This window comes from Lolium perenne, chromosome 7, assembly GCF_019359855.2.
Source record: "Lolium perenne isolate Kyuss_39 chromosome 7, Kyuss_2.0, whole genome shotgun sequence".
Taxonomy (NCBI): domain Eukaryota; kingdom Viridiplantae; phylum Streptophyta; class Magnoliopsida; order Poales; family Poaceae; genus Lolium; species Lolium perenne.
Genome location: NC_067250.2, coordinates 188844185 through 188869137, shown reverse-complemented (window position 1 = coordinate 188869137; position 24953 = coordinate 188844185). Strand labels below are relative to the sequence as shown.

Genomic DNA, 24953 nt, shown 5'->3' with positions numbered 1-24953 from the left:
GTAATTGTCATTTTAAGTCCTATAGGGCATGGTTGGTGATTAATTATTATATATCAAGGTAGTCAGAGTCGGGATTCGGAGTCGGGTCGATTTTCGTCTGACAGAATCGAGTCGTAGTAACGAATCGTGGAATCTGGGATCCTACCATACTTACTTAGATAAGATCTTTTTATCACACAGAAAGTTGTATAATAGTATAATGGAGATAAAAATTATAATACATAAAGTTTCTAGCAATAATGTTCTAGCGATAGATCATTTGAGATTTGGTAGGTAAATAAAGGGTAGTAAAGTAAGTGAAAAGGGCTTGGGATGTTTAAGTTGTATCCTTGTATGGTTTTGCGGATGGGAAAATAATGAGTTAGTAGAATCGGAAAATTCCATAAAAAGGATCGAGATTCTACATTATTCTAAAGGATTATATGATTTGGATCGGGACTCAACATGGATTCTACGCGATTGGGATTCATAGTGGGATTTGGATCGATACGGTGATGTAAGATCGTCAAATCGTAGGATTCCGGTAGTAGGATCGGGATTCTGACTACCTTGTTATATATCTCAAAAGAATAACTTTTTAAGAACATGTTAATTAAGAAATAATGAGTATTTCAAATAAGAACTATTTTCTTCTATGGTTTGCTTGATAATTATTTCAAAAGAATAACTTTTGAAGAACATGTTTATTAATGAACAAGAACTACTACAAATAGGAGCTATGTGCTTCTAGGGTTTACTAGGATTCCTAAATTAGTTCCGTGGATAGTATCAAATGAATCTAAAACAAGATGGTTTCATAACTATTAAGTAGTTGCATGATTTAGTTAAGCCTTAGCATATAAAGTGAATTACTACATAGGGTTTGCTACTTAAGGTTTGATCCCAATGATATGGTATTAAGGAATGGTGATCAATGGTGTGAAGGGATTCGTAGCATAGAAAACAAAAAAAAATCCTACCGTAAGAACGAATAACAAACCAAGATCCAATCTAGAAGATGGTAGCAACGAGAAGATCATGAGACTAACCCTCGAAGATTTCCAAAGCCTACGAGATTAGATCGCGTTGTTGCTGTAGTCGATCACTTTCCGCTTTCGAAAGCGCGTAGAAGATCTTGATGGTGCCACAGTCGGGCAGCACCTCCGTACTCGGTCACACGTTCGTTGTTGATGAAGACGTCCTTCTCCCCGTTCCAGCGGGCAGCGGATGTAGTAGATCCTCCTCGGAATCCCGCCAGCACGACGTCGTGGTGACGGTGGTGCTGGAGATCTCCGACAGGGCTTCGCCGTAAGCGTTGTGGGAGAAGATGGAGGAGGAGAGAGAGGCTAGGGTTTGGGAGAGAGGGGGTGGCTGGGGCGCCGGTGATACGTCTCAAACGTATCCATAATTTCTTGTGTTCCATGCTACTTTTATGATGATACTCACATGTTTTATACATATTATATGTCATTATTATGCATTTTCCGGCACTAACCTATTGACGAGATGCCGAAGAGCCAGTTGCTGTTTTCTGCTGTTTTTGGTTTCAGAAATCCTACAAAGGAAATATTCTCGGAATTGGACGAAATCAACGCCCAGGGTCTTATTTTTCCACGAAGCTTCCAGAAGACCGAAAGGATTACGAAGTGGGGCGACGAGGTGCCGCCACACCAGGGCCGCGCGGCCAAGGGTGGGGCCGCACCGCCCTAGCGTGTGGGCCCCTCGTGTCGCCCCTAAACCTACCCTTCCGCCTACTTAAAGCCTTCGTCGCGAAACCCCCAGTACCGAGAGCCACGATACGAAAAACCTTCCAGAGACGCAGCCGCCGCCAATCCCATCTCGGGGGATTCAGGAGATCGCCTCCGGCACCCTGCCGGAGAGGGGAATCATCTCCCGGAGGGCTCTTCATCGCCATGATCGCCTCCGGATCGATGTGTGAGTAGTTCACCCCTGGACTATGGGTCCATAGCAGTAGCTAGATGGTTGTCTTCTCCTCATTGTGCTATCATGTTACATCTTGTGAGCTGCCTATCATGATCAAGATCATCTATTTGTAATGCTAAATGTTGTGTTTGTTGGGATCCGATGAATATTGAATACTATGTCAAGTTGATTATCAATCTATCATATATATGTTGTTTATGTTCTTGCATGCTCTCTGTTGCTAGTGTAGAGGCTCTGGCCAAGTTGATACTTGTAACTCCAAGAGGGAGTATTTATGCTCGATAGTGGGTTCATGCCTCCATTGAATCTGGGACAGTGACAGAAAGTTCTAAGGTTGTGGATGTGCTGTTGCCACTAGGGATAAAACATCAATGCTTTGTCTAAGGATATTTGTGTTGATTACATTACGCACCATACTTAATGCAATTGTCTGTTGTTTGCAACTTAATACTGGAAGGGGTTCGGATGATAACCTGAAAGTGGACTTTTTAGGCATAGATGCGTGCTGGATAGCGGTATATGTACTTTGTCGTAATGCCCTGATTAAATCTCATAGTACTCATCATGATATATGTATGTGCATTGTTATGCCTTCTTTATTTGTCAATTGCCCAACTGTAATTCGTTCACCCAACATGCTATTTATCTTATGGGAGAGACACCACTAGTGAACTGTGGACCCCGGTCCATTTTTTACATCTGAAATACAATCTACTGCAATTGTTCTTTACTGTTCTTCGCAAACAATCATCATATTCCACACTATACGGTTAATCCTTTGTTTACAGCAAGCCGGTGAGATTGACAACGTCACTGTTATGTTGGGGCAAAGTACTTTGATTGTGTTGTGCAGGTTCCATGTTGGCGCCGGAATCCCTGGTGTTGCGTCGCACTACACTCCGTCACCAACGACCTTCATGTGATCCTTGACTCCTACTGGTTCGATAAAACCTTGGTTTCTTACTGAGGGAAAACTTGCTACTGTATGCATCACACCTTCCTCTTGGGGTTCCCAACGGACGTGTGTTAACTGCACGCATCAAGCTCTTTTTCTGGCGCCGTTGCCGGGGAGATCAAGACACGCTGCAAGGGGAGTCTCCCACATCCAATCTCTTTACTTTGTTTTTGTCTTGCTTTACTTTACTTTATTTGCTGCTTTGTTTGTTCTTTATATCAAAAACACAAAAAAAATTAGTTGCTAGTTTTACTTTATTTACTGTCTTGATCTCCATATTAAAAACAAAAAAAAAATAAGTTACTTGCATTTACTTTATTTACCTTTTGTTTATTTCATCATGTTTTCTCCTAAGTTCACTCTGAAAGACATACCGGTAGGACGAGGGTCTATCATTGGAAGAGATAATATAGATGCATTTTTCACTCATGTTAGTATGGTTGAAGATTTTGAAGATAGACACTTGGTAGAACTTGCTCCTACTTATGAAATTGCTGCCGCTTCTTTAGTACACATGTTGGAAGCTAGATTTGTCAATCTCAACCCCATAATACAACATATGTTTCTTACACTCTCTGATATGGAGGAAGGAGAAAAGAAAGATTTTGTCTTAGAAACCCATCTTAAAGAATTTGGTGATGTAGCAAGAGAAGCTAGAAAAGTGTTTATTAAATATAAGATGCTTGGCCTTTATACCAATTTTGCTAATACCCTTGAAAAAATGGAAAAGGATAGATTAAAGTACACTAATGAAGTTAATTGTGAAGGGGAGATTAAGACATCAATACCTTGCAAGCTTTTAGGAATGTTCGAGGCACTAGAAAAGAATTATGGTTGGATTGTTCCTGAAAATTTGTTTGATGAGAATAGCAAGCCTAAGAGTAATGAAAAAGGGGCCTCTGAAACTTACATAGATAAGATACAATGCATAGTTGAGAAAACTCCAAACCCCTCTGCTAATGCTTCATCTCTTGATAATACTTGATTCACACTTTTTGCACCTAGCTGAAAGGCGTTAAAGAAAAGCGCTTATGGGAGACAACCCATTATTTTACTTCTGCACTTTTGTTTTATATTTGAGTCTTGGAAGTTGTTACTACTATAGCAACCTCTCCTTATCTTTATTTTATTGCATTGTTGTGCCAAGTAAAGTCTTTGATAGTAAAGTCAATACTAGATTTGGATTACTGCGCAGAAACAGATTTCTTACTGTCACGAAATTGAGCAGCCCCTTCTGTAGGAAATTTAGAAAAATCTGCCAATTTATGTGCGTGATCCTCAGATATGTACGCAACTTTCATTCAATTTGAGCATTTTCATCTGAGCAAGTTAAGTGCCCCAGAAAAATTCGTCTTTACGGACTGTTCTGTTTTGACAGATTCTGCCTTTTATTTCGCATTGCCTGTTTTGCTATGTTTGATGGATTTGTTTGCTCCATTAACTTTCAGTAGCTTTGTGCAATGTCCAGAAGTGTTAAGAATGATTATGTCACCTCTGAATATATGAATTTTCAATTATGCACTAACCCTCTAATGAGCTTGTTTCGAGTTTGGTGTGGAGGAAGTTTTCAAGGGTCAAGAGAGGAGGATGATACAATATGATCAAGAAGAGTGAAAAGTCTAAGCTTGGGGATGCCCCCGTGGTTCATCCCTGCATATTTCAAGAAGACTCAAGCATCTAAGCTTGGGGATGCCCAAGGCATCCCCTTCTTCATCGACAACTTATCAGGTCACCTCTAGTGAAACTATATTTTTATTCAGTCACATCTTATGTGCTTTACTTGGAGCGTCTGTTTGCTTTTTTTTTTGTTTGAATAAAATCGGATCCTAGCATTCTTTATGTGGGAGAGAGACACGCTCCGCTGTTTCATATGAACACATATGTTATTAGCTTTATTTTTAATGTTCATTGCGAAGGTTGAACTACTTCGTTCATTGATATATGGTTGGAAACGAAAAATGCTGCATGTGGTAATTGGTATAATGTCTTGAATAATTCGATACTTGGCAATTGTTGTGCTCATATAGATCATGTTTAAGCTCTTGCATCATGTACTTTGCACCTATTAATGAAGAACTAGATAGAGCTTGTTAAAATTTGGTTTGCATGATTAGTTTCTCTAGAGTCTAGATATTTTCTGGTTAAGGTGTTTGAACAACAAGGAGACGATGTAAAGTATTATAATGCTTACAATATGTTCATATGTGAGTCTTGCTGCACCGTTTTATACTTGAGTTTGCTTCAAACAACCTTGCTAGCCTAGCCTTATATTGAGAGGGAATTCTTCTCGTGCATCCAAATCCTTGAGCCAAAAACTATGCCATTTGTGTCCACCATACCTACCTACTACATGGTATTTCTCTGCCATTTCAAAGTAAATTACTTGAGTGCTACCTTTAAAATTATATCCTTTGTCTTTGCAATATATAGCTCATGGGAAAATAGCCTTAAAAACTATTGTGGTGAAGAATATGTACTTATGTATCTTATTTCTTAATAAGTTGCTTGTTGAGCGGTAACCATGTTTCTGGGGACGCCATCAACTTTTACACCTTTGTTGAATATCATGTGAGTTGCTATGCATGTTCGTCTTGTCTCAAGTAAGGGCGATTTTCATGATCAAATGGTTTGAGTATGCATATTGTTAGAGAAGAACATTGGGCCGCTAACTAAAGCCATGAATCATGGTGGAAGTTTCAGTTTGGACACAAATCATCAATCTCTTATGAGAATATTATCTGTTGTTGAATGCTTAAGCATTAAAAGAGGTGTCCATTATCTGTTGTCTATGTTGTCCCGGTATGGATGTCTAAGTTGAGAATAATCAAAAGTGAGAAATCCAATGCGAACTTTCTCCTTAGACCCCTGTACAGGCGGCATAGAGGTACCCCTTTGTGACACTTGGTTGAAACATATGTTATGCAATGATAATCTGTGTTAATCCAAGCTAATTAGGACAAGGTGCGAGCACTATTGGTATACTATGCATGAGGCTTGCAACTTATAGGATATCTTATACATAACACATATGATTTATTACTACCGTTGACAAAATTGTTTCTTTGTTTTCAAAATGAAAAGCTCTAGCACAAAAATAGTAATCCATGCTTCCCTCTGCGAAGGGCCATTCTTTTACTTTATTGTTGAGTCAGTTTACCTACTTCTTTCTATCTCAGAAGCAAACACTTGTGTAAACTGTGTGCATTGATTCTTACATATCTACCTATTGCACTTGTTATATTACTTTGTGTTGACAATTATCCATGAGATATATATGTTGAAGTTGAAACCAACTGCTGAAACTTATATCTTCCTTTGTGTTGTTTCAAAGCTTTCTACGAAGAATTTATTGCTTTATGAGTAACTCTTATGCAAGTCTTATTGATGCTTGTCTTGAAAGTATTATTCATGAAAAGTCTTCGCTATATGATTCAGTTGTTTACTCATTGTCTTCATCATTGCTTCGAATCGCTGCATTCATCTCATATGTTTTACAATAGTATTGATCAAGATTATGATAGCATGTCACTTCAGAAATTATCCTTGTTATCGTTTACCTACTCGAGGGCGAGTAGGAACTAAGCTTGGGGATGCTTGATACGTCTCAAACGTATCCATAATTTCTTATGTCCCATGCTACTTTTATGATGATACTCACATGTTTTATACACATTATATGTCATTATTATGCATTTTCCGGCACTAACCTATTAACGAGATGCCGAAGAGCCAGTTGTTGTTTTCTGCTGTTTTTGGTTTCAGAAATCCTACAAAGGAAATATTCTCGGAATTGGACGAAATCAACGCCCAGGGTCTTATTTTTCCACGAAGCTTCCAGAAGACCGAAAGGATTACAAAGTGGGGCGACGAGGCGCCGCCACACCAGGGCCGCGCGGCCAAGGGTAGGGCCGCGCCGCCCTAGTGTGTGGGCCCCTCGTGTCGCCCCTAAACCTACCCTTCCGCCTACTTAAAGCCTTCGTCGCAAAACCCCCAGTACCGAGAGCCACGATACGGAAAACCTTCCAGAGACGCAGCCGCCGCCAATCCCATCTCGGGGGATTCAGGAGATCGCCTCCGGCACCCTGCCGGAGAGGGGAATCATCTCCCGGAGGGCTCTTCATCGCCATGATCGCCTCCGGATCGATGTGTGAGTAGTTCACCCCTGGACTATGGGTCCATAGCAGTAGCTAGATGGTTGTCTTCTCCTCATTGTGCTATCATGTTAGATCTTGTGAGCTGCCTATCATGATCAAGATTATCTATTTGTAATGCTACATGTTGTGTTTGTTGGGATCCGATGAATATTGAATACTATGTCAAGTTGATTATCAATCTATCATATATATGTTGTTTATGTTCTTGCATGCTCTCTGTTGCTAGTAGAGGCTCTGGCCAAGTTGATACTTGTAACTCCAAGAGGGAGTATTTATGCTCGATAGTGAGTTCATGCCTCCATTGAATCTGGGACAGTGACAGAAAGTTCTAAGGTTGTGGATGTGTTGTTGCCACTAGGGATAAAACATCAATGCTTTGTCTAAGGATATTTGTGTTGATTACATTACGCACCATACTTAATGCAATTGTCTGTTGTTTGCAGCTTAATACTGGAAGGGGTTCGGATGATAACCTGAAAGTGGACTTTTTAGGCATAGATGCGTGCTGGATAGCGGTCTATGTACTTTGTCGTAATGCCCTGAATAAATCTCATAGTACTCATCATGATATATGTATGTGGATTGTTATGCCTTCTTTATTTGTCAATTGCCCAACTGTAATTCGTTCACCCAACATGCTATTTATCTTATGGGAGAGACACCACTAGTGAACTGTGGACCCCGGTCCATTCTTTACATCTGAAATACAATCTACTGCAATTGTTCTTTACTGTTCTTCGCAAACAAACATCATCTTCCACACTATACGGTTAATCCTTTGTTTACAGCAAGCCGGTGAGATTGACAACCTCACTGTTACGTGGGGGCAAAGTACTTTGATTGTATTGTGCAGGTTCCACGTTGGCGCCGGAATCCCTGGTGTTGCGCCGCACTACACTCCGTCACCAACGACCTTCATGTGATCCTTGACTCCTACTGGTTCGATAAACCTTGGTTTCTTACGGAGGGAAAACTTGCTACTGTATGCATCACACCTTACTCTTGGGGTTCCCAACGGACGTGTGTTAACTGCACGCATCAGCCGGCCAGGGAGCCCCCTTTGGTGGTGCGGCTTCCATAAATGCACCGGATCATTTCCAAACTTGGAAAGTGACTTCCTATATATGAATCTTATTCTTCGGACCATTCCGGACCTCCTCGTGATATCCTGGATCCCATCCGAGACTCCGAACAAAATTCGAACTCCATTCCATATTCCATATCTACTTAAAACGACATCAAACCTTAAGTGTGTCACCCTACGGTTCGTGAACTATGTAGACATGGTAGAGACCCTTCTCCGACCAATAACCAATAGCGGGATCTGGAGATCCATAATGGCTCCCACATATTCAACGATAACTTACTGATCGATTGAACCATTTACATACGATACTGATGGCGTGTAACTCACACGTTCGTTGGGAACCCCAAGAGGAAGGTATGATGCGCACAGCAGCAAGTTTTCCCTCAGAAAGAAACCAAGGTTTATCGAACCAGGAGGAGCCAAGAAGCACGTTGAAGGTTGATGGCGGCGGGATGTAGTGCGGCGCAACACCAGGGATTCCGGCGCCAACGTGGAACTTGCACAACACAACCAAAGTACTTTGCCCCAACGAAACAGTGAGGTTGTCAATCTCACCGGCTTGCTGTAACAAAGGATTAACCGTATTGTGTGGAAGATGATTGTTTGCAGAAAACAGTAAAGAACAAGTATTGCAGTAGATTGTATGCGATGTAAAGAATAGGACCGGGGTCCACAGTTCACTAGAGGTGTCTCTCCCATAAGATAAATAGCATGTTGGGTGAACAAATTACAGTCGGGCAATTGACAAATAGAGAGGGCATAACAATGCACATACATGATATGATAAGTATTGTGAGATTTAATTGGGCATTACGACAAAGTACATAGACCGCTATCCAGCATGCATCTATGCCTAAAAAGTCCACCTTCAGGTTATCATCCGAACCCCTTCCAGTATTAAGTTGCAAAACAACAAACAATTGCATTAAGTATGGTGCGTAATGTAATCAATAACTACATCCTCGGACATAGCATCAATGTTTTATCCCTAGTGACAACAGCACATCCACAACCTTAGAACTTTCTGTCATTGTCCCAGATTTAATGGAGGCATGAACCCACTATCGAGCATAAATACTCCCTCTTGGAGTTAAGAGTAAAAACTTGGCCAGAGCCTCTACTAATAACGGAGAGCATGCAAGATCAAAACAACACATAGGTAATAGATTGATAATTAACATAACATAGTATTCTCTATCCATCGGATCCCGACAAACACAACATATAGAATTACAGATAGATGATCTTGATCATGTTAGGCAGCTCACAAGATCCAACAATGAAGCACATAAGGAGAAGACGACCATCTAGCTACTGCTATGGACCCATAGTCCAGGGTGAACTACTCACTCATCACTCCGGAGGCGACCATGGCGGTGAAGAGTCCTCCGGGAGATGATTCCCCTCTCCGGCAGGGTGCGGAGGTGATCTCGAATCCCGAGATGGGATTGGCGGCGGCGGCGTCTCGATAAGGTTTTCCGTATCGTGGCTCTCGATGCACGGGGGTTTCGCGACGGAGGCTTTAAGTAGGCGGAAGGGCAACGCGGGGGCCACACGAGGCCCCACACGCCAGGGCCGCGCGGCCAAGACCTAGGCCGCGCCGCCTGTTGTGGCGGCGCCTCGTGGCCCCACTTCCTTTCCCCTCGGTCTTACGGAAGCTTCGTGCAAAAATAGGACCACGGGCGTTGATTTCGTCCAATTCCGAGAATATTTCTTTACTAGGATTTCTGAAACCAAAAACAGCAGAAAACAGCAACTGGCTCTTCGGCATCTCGTTAATAGGTTAGTGCCGGAAAATGCATAAATACGACATATAATGTGTATAAAACATGTAGATATCATCAATAATGTGGCATGGAACATAAAAAATTATCGATACGTCGGAGACGTATCAGCATCCCCAAGCTTAGTTCCTGCTCGTCCCGAGCAGGTAAACGATAACAAAGATAATTTCTGGAGTGACATGCCATCATAACCTTGATCATACTATTGTAAGCATATGTAATGAATGCAGCGATCAAAACAATGGTAATGACATGAGTAAACAAATGAATCATAAAGCAAAGACTTTTCATGAATAGTACTTCAAGACAAGCATCAATAAGTCTTGCATAAGAGTTAACTCATAAAGCAATAAATCAAAGTAAAGGTATTGAAGCAACACAAAGGAAGATTAAGTTTCAGCGGTTGCTTTCAACTTATAACATGTATATCTCATGGATAATTGTCAACATAGAGTAATGTAACAAGTGCAATATGCAAGTATGTAGGAATCAATGCACAGTTCACACAAGTGTTTGCTTCTTGAGGTGGAGAGAGATAGGTGAACTGACTCAACATAAAAGTAAAAGAAAGGTCCTTCAAAGAGGAAAGCATCGATTGCTATATTTGTGCTAGAGCTTTTATTTTGAAAACATGAAACAATTTTGTCAACGGTAGTAATAAAGCATATGTATTATGTAAGTTATATCTTACAAGTTGCAAGCCTCATGCATAGTATACTAATAGTGCCCGCACCTTGTCCTAATTAGCTTGGACTACCGGATCATCGCAATACACATGTTTTAACCAAGTGTCACAAAGGGGTACCTACATGCCGCCTGTACAAAGGTCTAAGGAGAAAGCTCACATTTTGGATTTCTCGCTTTTGATTATTCTCAACTTAGACATCCATACCGGGACAACATGGACAACAGATAATGGACTCCTCTTTAATGCATAAGCATGTAGCAACAATTAGTGTTCTCATATGAGATTGAGGATATATGTCCAAAACTGAAACTTCCACCATGATTCATGGCTTTAGTTAGCAGCCCAATGTTCTTCTCTAACAATATGCATGCTCTAACCATTAAAGTGGTAGATCTCTCTTACTTCAGACAAGACGGACATGCATAGCAACTCACATGATATTCAACAAAGAGTTGATGGCGTCCCCAGAAGCATGGTTATCGCACAACAAGCAACTTAATAAGAGATAAAGTGCATAAGTACATATTCAATACCACAATAGTTTTTAAGGCTATTTTGTCCCATGAGCTATATATTGCAAAGGCGAATGATGGAATTTTAAAGGTAGCACTCAAGCAATTTACTTTGGAATGGCGGAGAAATACCATGTAGTAGGTAGGTATGGTGGACACAAATGGCATAGTGGTTGGCTCAAGGATTTCGGATGCATGAGAAGTATTCCCTCTCGATACAAGGTTTAGGCTAGCAAGGTTATTTAAAACAAACACAAGGATGAACCGGTGCAGCAAAACTCACATAAAAGACATATTGTAAACATTATAAGACTTTACACCGTCTTCCTTGTTGTTCAAAACTCAATACTAGAAATTATCTAGACTTTAGAGAGACCAAATATGCAAACCAAATTTAGCAAGCTCTAGGTGTTTCTTCATTAATGGGTGCAAAGTATATGATGCAAGAGCTTAAACATGAGCACAACAATTGCCAAGTATCAAATTATTCAAGACATTTTAGAATTACTACATGTAGCATTTCCCGATTCCAACCATATAACAATTTAACGAAGAAGATTCAACCTTCGCCATGAATACTATGAGTAAAGCCTAAGGACATATTTGTCCATATGCAACAGTGGAGCGTGTCTCTCTCCCACACAATGAATGCTAGGATCCATTTTATTCAAACAAAACAAAAATGAAAACAAAAAGACGCTCCAAGCAAAGTACATAAGATGTGACTGAATAAAAATATAGTTTCAGGGGAGGAACCTGATGATGTTGTCGATGAAGAAGGGGATGCCTTGGGCATCCCCAAGCTTAGACGCTTGAGTCTTCTTAGAATATGCAGGGGTGAACCACCGGGGCATCCCCAAGCTTAGAGCTTTCACTCTCCTTGATCATATTGCATCATTTCCCTCTCTTGATCCTTGAAAACTTCCTCCACACCAAACTCGAAACAACTCATTAGAGGGCTAGTGCACAATAAAAATTAACATGTTCAGAGGTGACATAATCATTCTTAACACTTCTGGACATTGCATAAAGCTACTGGACATTAATGGATCAAAGAAATTCATCCAACATAGCAAAAGAGGCAATGCGAAATAAAAGGCAGAGTCTGTCAAAACAGAACAGTTCGTAAAGACGAATTTTAAAATGGCACCATACTTGCTCAAATGAAAATGCCCAAATTGAATGAAAGTTGCGTACATATCTGAGGATCACGCACGTAAATTGGCATATTTTTCTGAGCTACCTACAGAGAGGCAGGTCGAAATTCGTGACAGCAAAGAAATCTGTAACTGCGCAGTAATCCAAATCTAGTATGAACCTTACTATCAAAGACTTCACTTGGCACAACAAAACACAAAACTAAGATAAGGAGAGGTTGCTACAGTAGTAAACAACTTCCAAGACTCAAATATAAAACAAAGTACTATAGTAAAAACATGGGTTGTCTCCCATAAGCGCTTTTCTTTAACGCCTTTCAGCTAGGCGCAGAAAGTGTATATCAAGTATTATCAAGAGATGAAGCATCGACATTACCTTGGGATTTACCCTTACCTTTCTTGTTCTTTTTCTTACTCTTTGATTTAGGGAATATATGTCTACCCCCAGGTGTAGAGGTGAATTTTAGGGTGCCTTCTCCCATATCTATGACTGCTCCCAATAGTTTCAGCAGGGATCTTCCGAGTGTGATTTGTCCTGTTCCTGCACATTCAATAACAAGATAATCAATGGATATTGTTCTCCCAAGAATGGTTGTATGCACACCCGCAGCTATTCCTTTAGGAATTATAACAGAGTTATCAATAAGAGTTATTCCTTCTCCCCCTTCAATGAATCCCCAAAGTTGCAAAGATTCATGAATACTCCTAGGCATTAAGCAAAATTCAGACATAATATCACAATTGGCATGAAGAGTTTGGTCACCGATAACAATTTTAATAGTAGGATCCCATAATGAAGGTTCAGAGTTCACTAAAACTTGATCAAGACGGTTACGAACATATCTATAATTTTCATTCAAGCGAGATGCTCGTGTCTCAAGAGTGTTTAATATATTATAAATGCTAATAAGGGCTGAATCAAAGTTATTAGCTGAATCATGTGATGCAACCAACTTTTTTATGGCATTAAAAGCTTGATCCCCATTGCAATGAAGGAAATCTCCTCCCACTACAGCATCCAAGGCATATCTATAGCGAATCATAAGACCAAAATAAAAATTACTAAGGAGCAAACTTAGCGTCATTTGAGGTTCAGCTTTACGATAAGAAGTAAAAATTCTCGACCAAGCATCTTTAAAAATCTCCTCATCCCCTTGTTTAAAACTAAAAACTAATTCCTCAGGTGAAGAAGTAACAGGTGCAAAGCTAGACATGATAACAAAAAGTAGACTAAATGCAAGTAACTAATTTTTTTGTGTTTTTGATATAGAGAGCAAGACAGTAAATAAAGTAAAGCTAGCAACTAATTTTTTTTTGTTTTGATATAATGCAGCAAACAAGAAAGTAAATAAAATAAAGCAAGACAAAAACAAAGTAAAGAGATTGGATTGTGGAGACTCCCCTTGCAGCGTGTCTTGATCTCCCCGGCAACGGCGCCAGAAAAAGAGCTTGATGGCGTGTAACTCACACGTTCGTTGGGAACCCCAAGAGGAAGGTATGATGCGCACAGCAGCAAGTTTTCCCTCAGAAAGAAACCAAGGTTTATCGAACCAGGAGGAGCCAAGAAGCACGTTGAAGGTTGATGGCGGCGGGATGTAGTGCGGCGCAACACCAGGGATTCCGGCGCCAACGTGGAACCTGCACAACACAACCAAAGTACTTTGCCCCAACGAAACAGTGAGGTTGTCAATCTCACCGGCTTGCTGTAACAAAGGATTAACCGTATTGTGTGGAAGATGATTGTTTGCAGAAAACAGTAAAGAACAAGTATTGCAGTAGATTGTATGCGATGTAAAGAATAGGACCGGGGTCCACAGTTCACTAGAGGTGTCTCTCCCATAAGATAAATAGCATGTTGGGTGAACAAATTACAGTCGGGCAATTGACAAATAGAGAGGGCATAACAATGCACATACATGATATGATAAGTATTGTGAGATTTAATTGGGCATTACGACAAAGTACATAGACCGCTATCCAGCATGCATCTATGCCTAAAAAGTCCACCTTCAGGTTATCATCCGAACCCCTTCCAGTATTAAGTTGCAAAACAACAGACAATTGCATTAAGTATGGTGCGTAATGTAATCAATAACTACATCCTCGGACATAGCATCAATGTTTTATCCCTAGTGGCAACAGCACATCCACAACCTTAGAACTTTCTGTCACTGTCCCAGATTTAATGGAGGCATGAACCCACTATCGAGCATAAATACTCCCTCTTGGAGTTAAGAGTAAAAACTTGGCCAGAGCCTCTACTAATAACGGAGAGCATGCAAGATCATAAACAACACATAGGTAATAGATTGATAATTAACATAACATAGTATTCTCTATCCATCGGATCCCGACAAACACAACATATAGAATTACAGATAGATGATCTTGATCATGTTAGGCAGCTCACAAGATCCAACAATGAAGCACATAAGGAGAAGACGACCATCTAGCTACTGCTATGGACCCATAGTCCAGGGGTGAACTACTCACTCATCACTCCGGAGGCGACCATGGCGGTGAAGAATCCTTCGGGAGATGATTCCCCTCTCCGGCAGGGTGCCGGAGGTGATCTCCAGAATCCCCCGAGATGGGATTGGCGGCGGCGGCATTTCAGTAAGGTTTTCCGTATCGTGGCTCTCGGTACTGGGGGTTTCGCGACGGAGGCTTTAAGTAGGCGGAAGGGCAACGCGGGGGGCCACACGAGGGCCCCACACGCCAGGGCCGCGCGGCCAAGACCTAGGCCGCGCCGCCTGTTGTGGCGGCGCCTCGTGGCCCCACTTCCTTTCCCCCTCGGTCTTCTGGAAGCTTCGTGCAAAAATAGGACCCTGGGCGTTGATTTCGTCCAATTCCGAGAATATTTCTTTACTAGGATTTCTGAAACCAAAAACAGCAGAAAACAGCAACTGGCTCTTCGGCATCTCGTTAATAGGTTAGTGCCGGAAAATGCATAAATACGACATATAATGTGTATAAAACATGTAGATATCATCAATAATGTGGCATGGAACATAAGAAATTATCGATACGTCGGAGACGTATCAGATACCGATTCCCTTTGTCTCGCGATATTTTACTTGTCCGAGGTTTGATCATCGGTATCTCTATACCTCGTTCAACCTCGTCTCCAGCAAGTACTCTTTATTCGTACCGTGGCATATCATCTCTTGTGAACTATTCACATGCTTGCAAGCTAATCAGATGACATTCCATCGAGAGGGCCTAGAGTATATCTATCCGTCATCGGGATGGACAAATCCCACTCTTGATCCATATGCCTCAACTCATATTTTCCGAATACTTAATCCCAACTTTGTAACCACCCATTTACGTAGTGGCGTTTGATGTAATCAAAGTACCCTTCCGGTATAAGTGATTTACATGATCTCATGGTCGAAGGACTAGGTAACTATGTATCGAAAGCTTATAGCAAACTGAACTTAATGACGTAATCTTATGCTACGCTTATTTGGGTGTGTGTCCATTATATCATTCATCTAATGACATAACCTTGTTATTAATAACATCCAATGTTCATGATCACGAAACCATGATCATCTATTAATCAACAAGCTAGTTATATAAGAGGCTTACTAGGGACTCCTTATTGTGATAAAAGTGATTCCGAATTCTAGGTCTTCTTGTTACTCTTACGGGGTAAGCCCCGCACATAAGTTCTGAGCCATCATATTGTCAACTCAACAACCTATCCTTCCGGAATTTTGAAAAGCCATGTTGCATGTATGCACAAGAAAAGGAAATTTCTTCAGATATGGCCTACCGGTATATCTGGGTGAAGAAAAAATTACCTGGGTTAACATTAGTCAACATCAAAATGTGTGATGATATCCTTTCAAGTCATAAGTATCATCATCTTTTCTCATGATCATGGGAGAAAAGTATGGCCTGCTAGGCAATTATCCATGAGTTGTAACCATCTAAATCAGTGTGTGGCTAACCAAATGAGATAACAGTTAAGAAGAATGGCAAGGAAAACTGCTAACTGTAATCAACATTCTCAGTTGGTAGCTCAACATGTATAATTTTACATTGCACTGCTATTCCTGTAGATACAAATCCTTTCGGAGATATTGGTCTGATGTTGCTTAACAGCTAACATAGGGACAGTGGTAACTAAAAAAATGTAGAAGTTAAAGATCAACCAATTTTGGTCTCAAAATATCAACCAAACCCATCACCTGCATGTAGCACTAGAGATGGAGAAATAAGCAAAAGAGTAAACAAATTCTAACCTCACCTCTGGCTCTACGCTTAACTTTGTAATCATGAGATCTCTTTTAACTTGTGGCTCCTTTGACAAATCGTCAACCTGTTTAATCATTATCTAGAGTATTAGATACACTTATGGCTGGAATAAACACAAAAACTGGAACAACTGAATCCATCATAGATGACGTATTACTACTGATGTGCAAAAATTTCAGATACACTACTCGCAAGACATGCTGATCTATATAACATCAAAGTTTGTAGAGCTGCTCAACAACTTGTTGAGTATTTTCCGGATACGGCCAATTTGATTGATCATCCCACTCTCAAACTCCCAACAAACACTGATACCGTGCGGCATTTTACATGGATGCATCATTGGGAAGAAAAAGGTAACTCAACTTCATAACATAAGGGCATAAGAAATGTAGTACTGTTTAGTAGGGGAAGAATCTTACGAGCCCGTGGAGCTGATAGGCACCGGCATGAACCGTTGGTGGCCGGAGATGCGGACGCGTCAGCGACAATCACGTGGTTGGCTTTCGGCCTAGATGAAAGGGGCTCCGAATTTATCGGTGGTAGCTCATACCTTCTCCCAATTTCCTCCTGAGCTCATCCATTCGCAACTCGATCTATTTATCGATTAAAATTGAGACAGAGAGAAAAATACTGAGAAAGATATGGGGCATCACATACGTTGCCGGAAGGAAGCGGCCCTGCCGTGACCGGCTCGACAAGATTGATGCCATGCTCCACTTCTGTCCCAGCACTGTAGTAACCAAGTGTCTGCGACACAAAGAATCCAATAAGTGACCCTGTGTATAAAATATAAAGATTAAACAGAATAACTACATCATAACATAAGTTGGATCATATTGGAGCAGCGGGACAAAATACTTCCCAGAGAATTTTACTCTCTTGGTGCAAAAATCTGAAAGACTAAAGAGAGAAATATGGAAAATTTTACAAGAGATCCCATTTCTTGGTGCAAGCTTTCAAGCCGACACACTGATATTTGAACAAGGATAAAATGACTGATCAAGGAATATATATTGCTTTGATTCTCACCCTGTTTCTTCAAGCCTATCATATCGTCTAAATTGTAGATATATTGGTCCCTCACGAGCTGTAACAAAAGAAATTCATATAAATCTTCACTGGTCATAAGTATCACTCAGAATTATCACGTTTTAAATAACGTCAACAGTGTTGCTGCTCTTCTCAGAAGTGGATCTAACTCATCTGTTGATTGGTTGCAGGAGAGTCGGAACGGTGTGTTCTGCGCACCAAGCTTGACAAAATCCTTGGAGGTTGTAAGCTTGTAGCTGATAATGAATACTTGTTGGACATTTGGACTCATTACAAGCACAACTTCAAGAGGTGTAAGATGTCCGTCATTAGATCGGTTAACCAGTCTGCAATGAGATGAATTTCCAGCCACACCTAACTCAACTGCAAGCCACTAAATCTTCACCTGACCGAGGCCCCCAGAAGTCAGAACGGGATAGTCATACCTGAACAAGAGTGTGCTGGGTGTTCCGCGAGGAGCACGTCGGCATCAATGACGAAGTCAAGCGGGACGATGCAGAACCCACAGAGGATGAATCGGCAGGAGGATACACCGCAGCATCCATCGACACACATAAATGTAACATATCTTGTTCTCATTTGAATACATCAACAATCCACAAATTCCGGATAGGTTGCTAGTGACTTAAGTCATAGTTACATTATATATAATTCAAAGCACTTATCACAGAAAATTCTGGGAAAGCTCTATGTTTATTTGCATACGATTGTAGAAAGTTTTGTGCATATTAGCAGTCGAAAATCGAGAATACCGTCTAGAAAAATATATAACTAAGAGTAAAAAAATCATAATCAAAAAGAACCATACATAGCTGGTGCATAGTCATCATGAGTACTAGTTGGCACCCCGCGCGTTGCTGCGGGATGATATATGCTTTTCAGATATTGCAACATAGGATCAACAATCCGGAATCCAAACATATGATGAGGTGGTGATTTGTTAAAATTGAGGTAGTGAAAATCTTGTGCATAATTCATCCATTGCACTACAGCAGAATAAGTCAAATTTGTCATGAATAAGTAATTACTAATTTACTATTGATTCCTCACATTAGTATCAAAGACATATAAACAAAATGTTTCAAAAAAAAGACATAAACAAAAGATAGTATGAATATTATATACATACAAATTTATGAAGCATATATGAATAAATATATGGGCGGTATGGAAATCCAAAGATATGAAGCATTACTTGGTTTGTATGCAAGGCGATAACAATCACACCGTAGGAGTTAACCGAGTACATATAAATAATATAAGAAAAACAACACTAAATCAAAAATATTATGTCCAGAGTGTCATCACTAAATGTTATAATGGATATCTCACAGGAGTCCAGGTCCCACGTGATGCTCAGTTCAGTTAAGACTAGGACAATGCCCGCGCGTTGCTGCGAAAGCGCAAAATATGTTAACTTTATAATATAAAACAAAAATATTACTCTACCAAACTAAACTATAACAAAAATAATTATACATAAATAGAAAAATTAAGATGGAAAATATGTATAGACACACCTAAAGATATAGAACAGATTGAGATGTAAGAAAACGGGGCCAAGGACTTCGCATTCGTCTTGCAGAATATGATGTGATAAATGTAGGAAGTGTAAATGTAATAGTCTCTTTTAGTTTGATTTCAAATCCCTCAACTAACCATCCAACCAACCATTGCCGTGTAAATTCTCAGTAAACCATAATCCTAGAGGGAAAACAGCTGATGTGAATTGTACGTCTCCTTCAATCTACTACAACGAAAAACAATCTACATTTCTTCTAGTCAATCAAGTTCATCAAAACTACTTTTGCGTGCACATGATTACCTGCAACACCATGCTCGTTGCAGTCAATGCCGCGCCCTCGTGGGCTCACTGCTCGTGGAGTAACATGTAGAGGACAGATTCATCTTGGTTGCTCGATTTCAAAACATGTCAATGTACCAATGCAATAACAACTCGGTCTAACAGCAGAAGCTTGATGGAATGAACACATTAGAAGATCAATTTGCAAACACGCAGATATATGAAATAATATCCGCTCACTTGGGTTGAAATTTAATGGCTGGGAGTCCAATCTTGGAGAGGATTCATAAATCGTGAGTTTCTGGCGTAGGCAGCTACATGAACCCGAGCCTGTGCCTGGCGTACTCATGTTCTTGTGCACCTATGTCTGACGCCATCGTGTTAAAGCACTTAATAGTTGCAGTTCCTCGTACAGTCATACGGTCTCTGAAAAGTGGTTGAGTAGAGCTTTTCTGAATTCCGATGACAATAATCTTTGGTAGCTAGCTCCCTAACCAAACTGATATAATATAGTTCTACAATACGCAAAAGTTGGTAATATGCATCTTGGAAACCGAGGGAGTAGCCATGTAAGATGGCCTTGGCTTGGCTTCGCAATGGACGACGAGTCAGATCATGGTCAAAACTGACATTGCTGAAGCGCTAACACAGATGTACTGAGATTCCAACAAACAACAAACATAGATACCAATCATATTATTCGCTTACTTGATTCTCTGTCCTGCCCATGCAATCTAGTGGTTCCTATATAAGTGTAACCTTTGGAAAAAAAAGGACTTGTATTGATTTTCATCTCAGGCATTCCACTTAGTTCTTCCACGTTTTTATCTTGACCTGTCGCACTTGTATCTGAATTCATTCACCAAAAACATAGCAGAGACACAATATGCTAACTTAGATCCGCAACCTACAGGACAATCTGATCGCACCTTGCCGCCAACTTGATCTAGTCCTTGGCCCAAGCCGTCGGGCATACATTCACTGTACTTGTTGGATAACTTTCCATATCGCAGTTGGGCGACGTGCGTGAACGTCCCTATCAAAATCAATCCATGTCAATTTATCGACCTCGCACTTTGTCAATCCAGTGGCCGCAGAAGTTGTCGGGATCCATCAACGCCTAGTCGTCGGTGCGCGCCTGACATGAGATTGAAAAGATGCGGAAAGCCACGACGGTGCGGCGGTGGTTCCAAGCAAGGGCGTTGACCGTGCGGCCTGTCCAGCGGCGTGGCTCCGCGCGCTGCGTTGATGGAGCTCGCGGTGGCGTGGCACGCCTTCCAGCTGCCGCGATGGTGGGAGCCGCTCGCTAGAACGGAGCGGCACGCGCGGATTGATTTTCAGGGACCGTGGCGACAAGATCAAAATCAGGCAGGATAAATTCCAATCAAAATCAACGGGGCGCCTGTATATGTAGAAGAGGGGGTGGCGTGCAGTTAGGAGAGGAGTTCGGTTTGGATTTGGGCGCTCGGATCCTTGATGAAGAAACAGTCGCCGAACTCGTTGATCTGCAACTCACGACAGAACCTGTGCTGGAGTTGGGCGCTGGATACACCACCATCCAGCGTGGTGTATATATGGCGGTTTAGACTTTGTTTAGAGGCAGACCGGACCTGGTAAGAACTGGACGATCGGGCCTGTAGCTTGTTTGAATAGAAACTCTGCCAACGGACGAAGCCAACAACGGACGACGGAAACGCGGGACGAAACCACGGAAACGCTTTTCCCTTTATTATTAGGTATAGACTTGACACGACCACTTCCACTGCGTGCCAATCTCCGCATGTGCCGGCCATTCACACTGACATGAGCTGCACCTAACGCATATGTTCAGCTGATGCTTCAGGTAATTAGATTGTGTAGGAGGAAACATGTTCGAATCTAGATGCTCAATCGAGCGGCTCTCTAGGGGGTGGTATAGCCACCCTATGGCAATGCAACATTAGGCTATTCTATAGTTGTAACTTATCATTAAGGCGATCTTTAATTCATCAAAACATGCCCAGGGATTTGCAACATCAAGAGCCATCATGGTGACCTTTATTCATTAGAAAATGCCTGATATCTACAACATCAACAGGATTATTATTTCATATTGAAATTTCATTTAACAATTTGAAATAGAGAGTTGATCTGAAGTAACAATGGAAAAAATGCATGCTAAAGACATACCTTTCGGAATGGGTATGCTGATTTGCTGTACAGAAAAAAAATAACTGATATAAGAAATCTTCTTCTCTGGAGGAATGGCTGCAAGGGAAAGGAAGAACTGTGCTTAGCCTGAAGGTATTCTGGAGCGGTTCTGACTTTAGGAGTAAATCAAAAATGCTTGGCGAGAAGAATTTCCAGGCTATGCGCGCATGTAAATGCTACACATCAGTGCTTCCATATAGGCCCTAAAGACCGAATCATCACACTTTTTTACTTGGAACATGACATATTGACATGGAACTGCAGATTCCAACATGCTATACGTGACACACAATTGAAAAGAGCTCAGCTTATAGAAGAAGGGTGTTGAAGATATACCGTTATGAATAAATTGACCAATGTAGAAACCATCTTCTCAGACGTACTGGCTGTAAGCAAGAAAACTCATAAACACTACAAACTGCAACAAAAAAACAGAATAGAAGGTAAACTGAAAGAGAGGGGCATCAAGAGAGATGAGATGACGAACTGTGATCAACTCGTACAAACTGCTTCTGTGAGCTGAAGATTAGCTTTGATTCTCATACTGTATGATTCAGTTCAGACCGCACGTATGATGACCAGCTAGCCGGATGTGGGGATCGAGTGTTGTCATCCGGCAACAGAGGAGGGGGCACAGCAAAAGGCGATTGGGGGATTTGAGGAAGAAGCAACCGAGGGGCTCAAATATAGGATCCACCGCAACAGTGAACCGACAGAAGCCATTAAAATCGCCGAAACAACCCTTCGTATGGCTGCGTGGGAGATGTAAAGCCATCATATATATCTCTATCTCTACTACTTATAAAGGCACGAAGTTGCGTAGGAAAATTAGATCTCAACCATCTATTCAGGTTCATCTAACAGTCCACGTTAATTTGTTCTCCCCACCCCTCACGCATAATTTCCGCATCCGCACCATGTCCCCCAGCCGTAATTTCCGCATCTCTACAGCCCGACACCACTGCACATCGTCGTCGACGCCCAGCCTCCAGACTGCTAGACCTACCTCGGCCAGGACCAAGAAGTAGAGTGCCACATCCACGCCAGGGAGAGGGGTTCATCCACACTAGGGCGATTATCTCCCAGGCTCCCATCAGCGCCGCCGCTGCATCCCCAGCCGGCCCTCCCCAGCAGCATCCCCTACACCAGCGCGCTGCCGATGGACTCCACCACGCTGCCGTCCCACTCGTGATGCCGCCTGCCCGCCCGCCCATGCTGCTGCCTGCCTTGCTCCTCCGCCTTCCCTGCTCCGCGCATACCTTTGTTGTTCCCAACGGCGAGCGGCCACTGCGACATACGCCACCGGCGCGCCATGCCAGAACCCAACGCGGACGTGTCAAGCTTTCTGTGGAGGTCGTCGATGGAGCCTGAAGAAGTAGCCTATCTTTTGACTTGGTCCTCGCCGCCGTGTCCGGCCTCGATTGAGGGCTGCTGTGTTGATGCAGCAGGACGACGAGGAACAAGCTCGACTCGGTAATCCCAAAGCTCATAAAGATTCAACATCGTGCTGCAAGGCTTGCGCTTCGTCACCTGATGACGCCCACCACATATTCCAATCAAAACTCACACATACTGACGAGTAGCAATTGAGAGCAATTTCACATCTATCAGAATGCATCACTCATAAATAGATGCATCTAAATTTGCCTTGAGCAACTCCAAATCAGGAGGTTTTTGAGGGTTTCACTATATTCACTTAATTGGATTGTTTAGGATTCACCTTAGATGATGTTCAGTGTGCAATTTTGTCATACGATGCTAGCATGGCATGGATGCTAATTTCAGGTCCTGCAATTGGAGAGGAATGTATCACAGCTTACAAGGCCTGATCTATAATTTATGCTCAACATGCCGTGCTTTATTTCTCCATTAAGTGTATCACTTATACAATTTCTAAGCGATTAATGACTTCTCTTTTTCTAGACCAATGAAGGACAAGGGAAATCAGAAGAGCTGATCAATCAAGCTGTCTGCTTCAGCCATCAGTCTTAAGGTTTGGCAGTGGCCGATGGACATTGGTTCTTTTGTTAAGATGTAGAAATTTTTGCAATCAATTTACTGTAACTATTATTTCAATTCACATGTGAGTTATCAGAAGTTTGAAATTATTAGGTGATAGATAATATATTACAAAATTTATCATTGTTGGGCTCGCCCAAGTGATTGGATGTCGGGATAACAAATATTTTGTGAAGAACTTCATATGTTGGACTTCCCAAAAAATATGTCGTGCTTTTTTAACTGAATTAAAATATGAAATATCGGAATTACCAAAGGAGTCTTTTTTAACTTCATATCACCATTGTACCTAAGTTATAACGGCGTTGTTAGATCTATTTACCTTCCACGATGAGGTCTTACATTATTGTGTTATAACCCGTCTTCTCTACTACTCAACCTAATAAAGTTACTGCAACTAGAATAATTACAATCCCGCGGATGAAAACTTATTTGTGGTGCTCAAAATAGGCTGCAAGTATGACACATTGCATAATGAACACTCACAGTGTTACATGACATTATAATTCTTTTGGGCACCATCTTACAAGGAAAAGTGTGTACTTGGAATCCAAGTCTTGGATAGGACATTATATAGTTGATGCAATATGTATTTTCTTTTGATATTTGGATACATGAGGGCATGTTAATTCATGGAAGCTAACATTTTAAAAAATGAGTTAGGAATTAGGGATTTGCACTTTGTGTGAAATTTTAAAATTTGATGGACTTATCCCATATGTGAACGTAGTTGTCATGGTTGAATATAGTATGCAACAGTATATATAATGCACGTGCACACTTACTAGTACATTCCATGGGAGAGGTAAATGGACCCTTCCAATCGTGAGAGGAGTTAGGGCATCTCCAACTGGGCGACCCAAACGGACGCGCTGGGCGTCCGTTTTAGGCCGTTTGCGTGGCCGAACGGACACCCGGACAGCGCCCCGCGTCCGCGTGTCCGTTTGGGTCGCACGCTGCGCCCAACGCGCGGACGCAGCGCATTGGTAATAAAATAAAACAAAAATGAAAATAAAAAAGGAAAAGAACAAAACATAAATTTAAACTAGTTGGTCATTAAACTTAGCCCTATTTTGGGCAAATTTTACACAAAAGAAAGCCATATATGGCTTTAAACTAAAAAAAAAAAAAAGCAAACCCTAGCCAGGGTTTGCGAGCACGCGGTGGCCGCCGGCAGTACTACCCCCAGTAGTACTCGTCATCGTCGGCGTCGATGACGACGACGCCCCCCGGCGGCGACGCGCTGTTCCGGCTCGACACGCCGGAGGGCACCGGGGACTCCGGCCAGGGCTCCCACTGCGCCCTTTCCCGGGCGGGCTGCGGGTTCGAGGCGGGATCGCCGCTGCGCGGCCGTGCCTGCG

General features: G+C 41.7%; 2 long non-coding RNA genes across 3 annotated transcripts; both read right to left on the bottom strand.

Moving 5' to 3' along the window:
* Positions 1-15870: 15870 nt before the first annotated feature.
* On the bottom strand, positions 15871-17646 carry LOC127326249 (uncharacterized). The gene is made up of 3 exons (XR_007867741.2): positions 17559-17646; positions 16949-17276; positions 15871-16590 (listed from the first exon to the last, which is right to left on the bottom strand). It is a non-coding gene; the product is annotated as an uncharacterized lncRNA (long non-coding RNA).
* A 2334-nt stretch (positions 17647-19980) lies between these two features.
* Positions 19981-22564, bottom strand: LOC127326245 (uncharacterized). 2 transcript variants are annotated; one of them, XR_007867738.2, is made up of 4 exons: positions 22061-22564; positions 21910-21959; positions 21553-21630; positions 19981-21445 (listed from the first exon to the last, which is right to left on the bottom strand). It is a non-coding gene; the product is annotated as an uncharacterized lncRNA (long non-coding RNA). The 2 variants fall into 2 exon arrangements; XR_007867737.2 differs by having other exon boundaries at positions 19981-21630.
* Positions 22565-24953: the final 2389 nt, after the last annotated feature.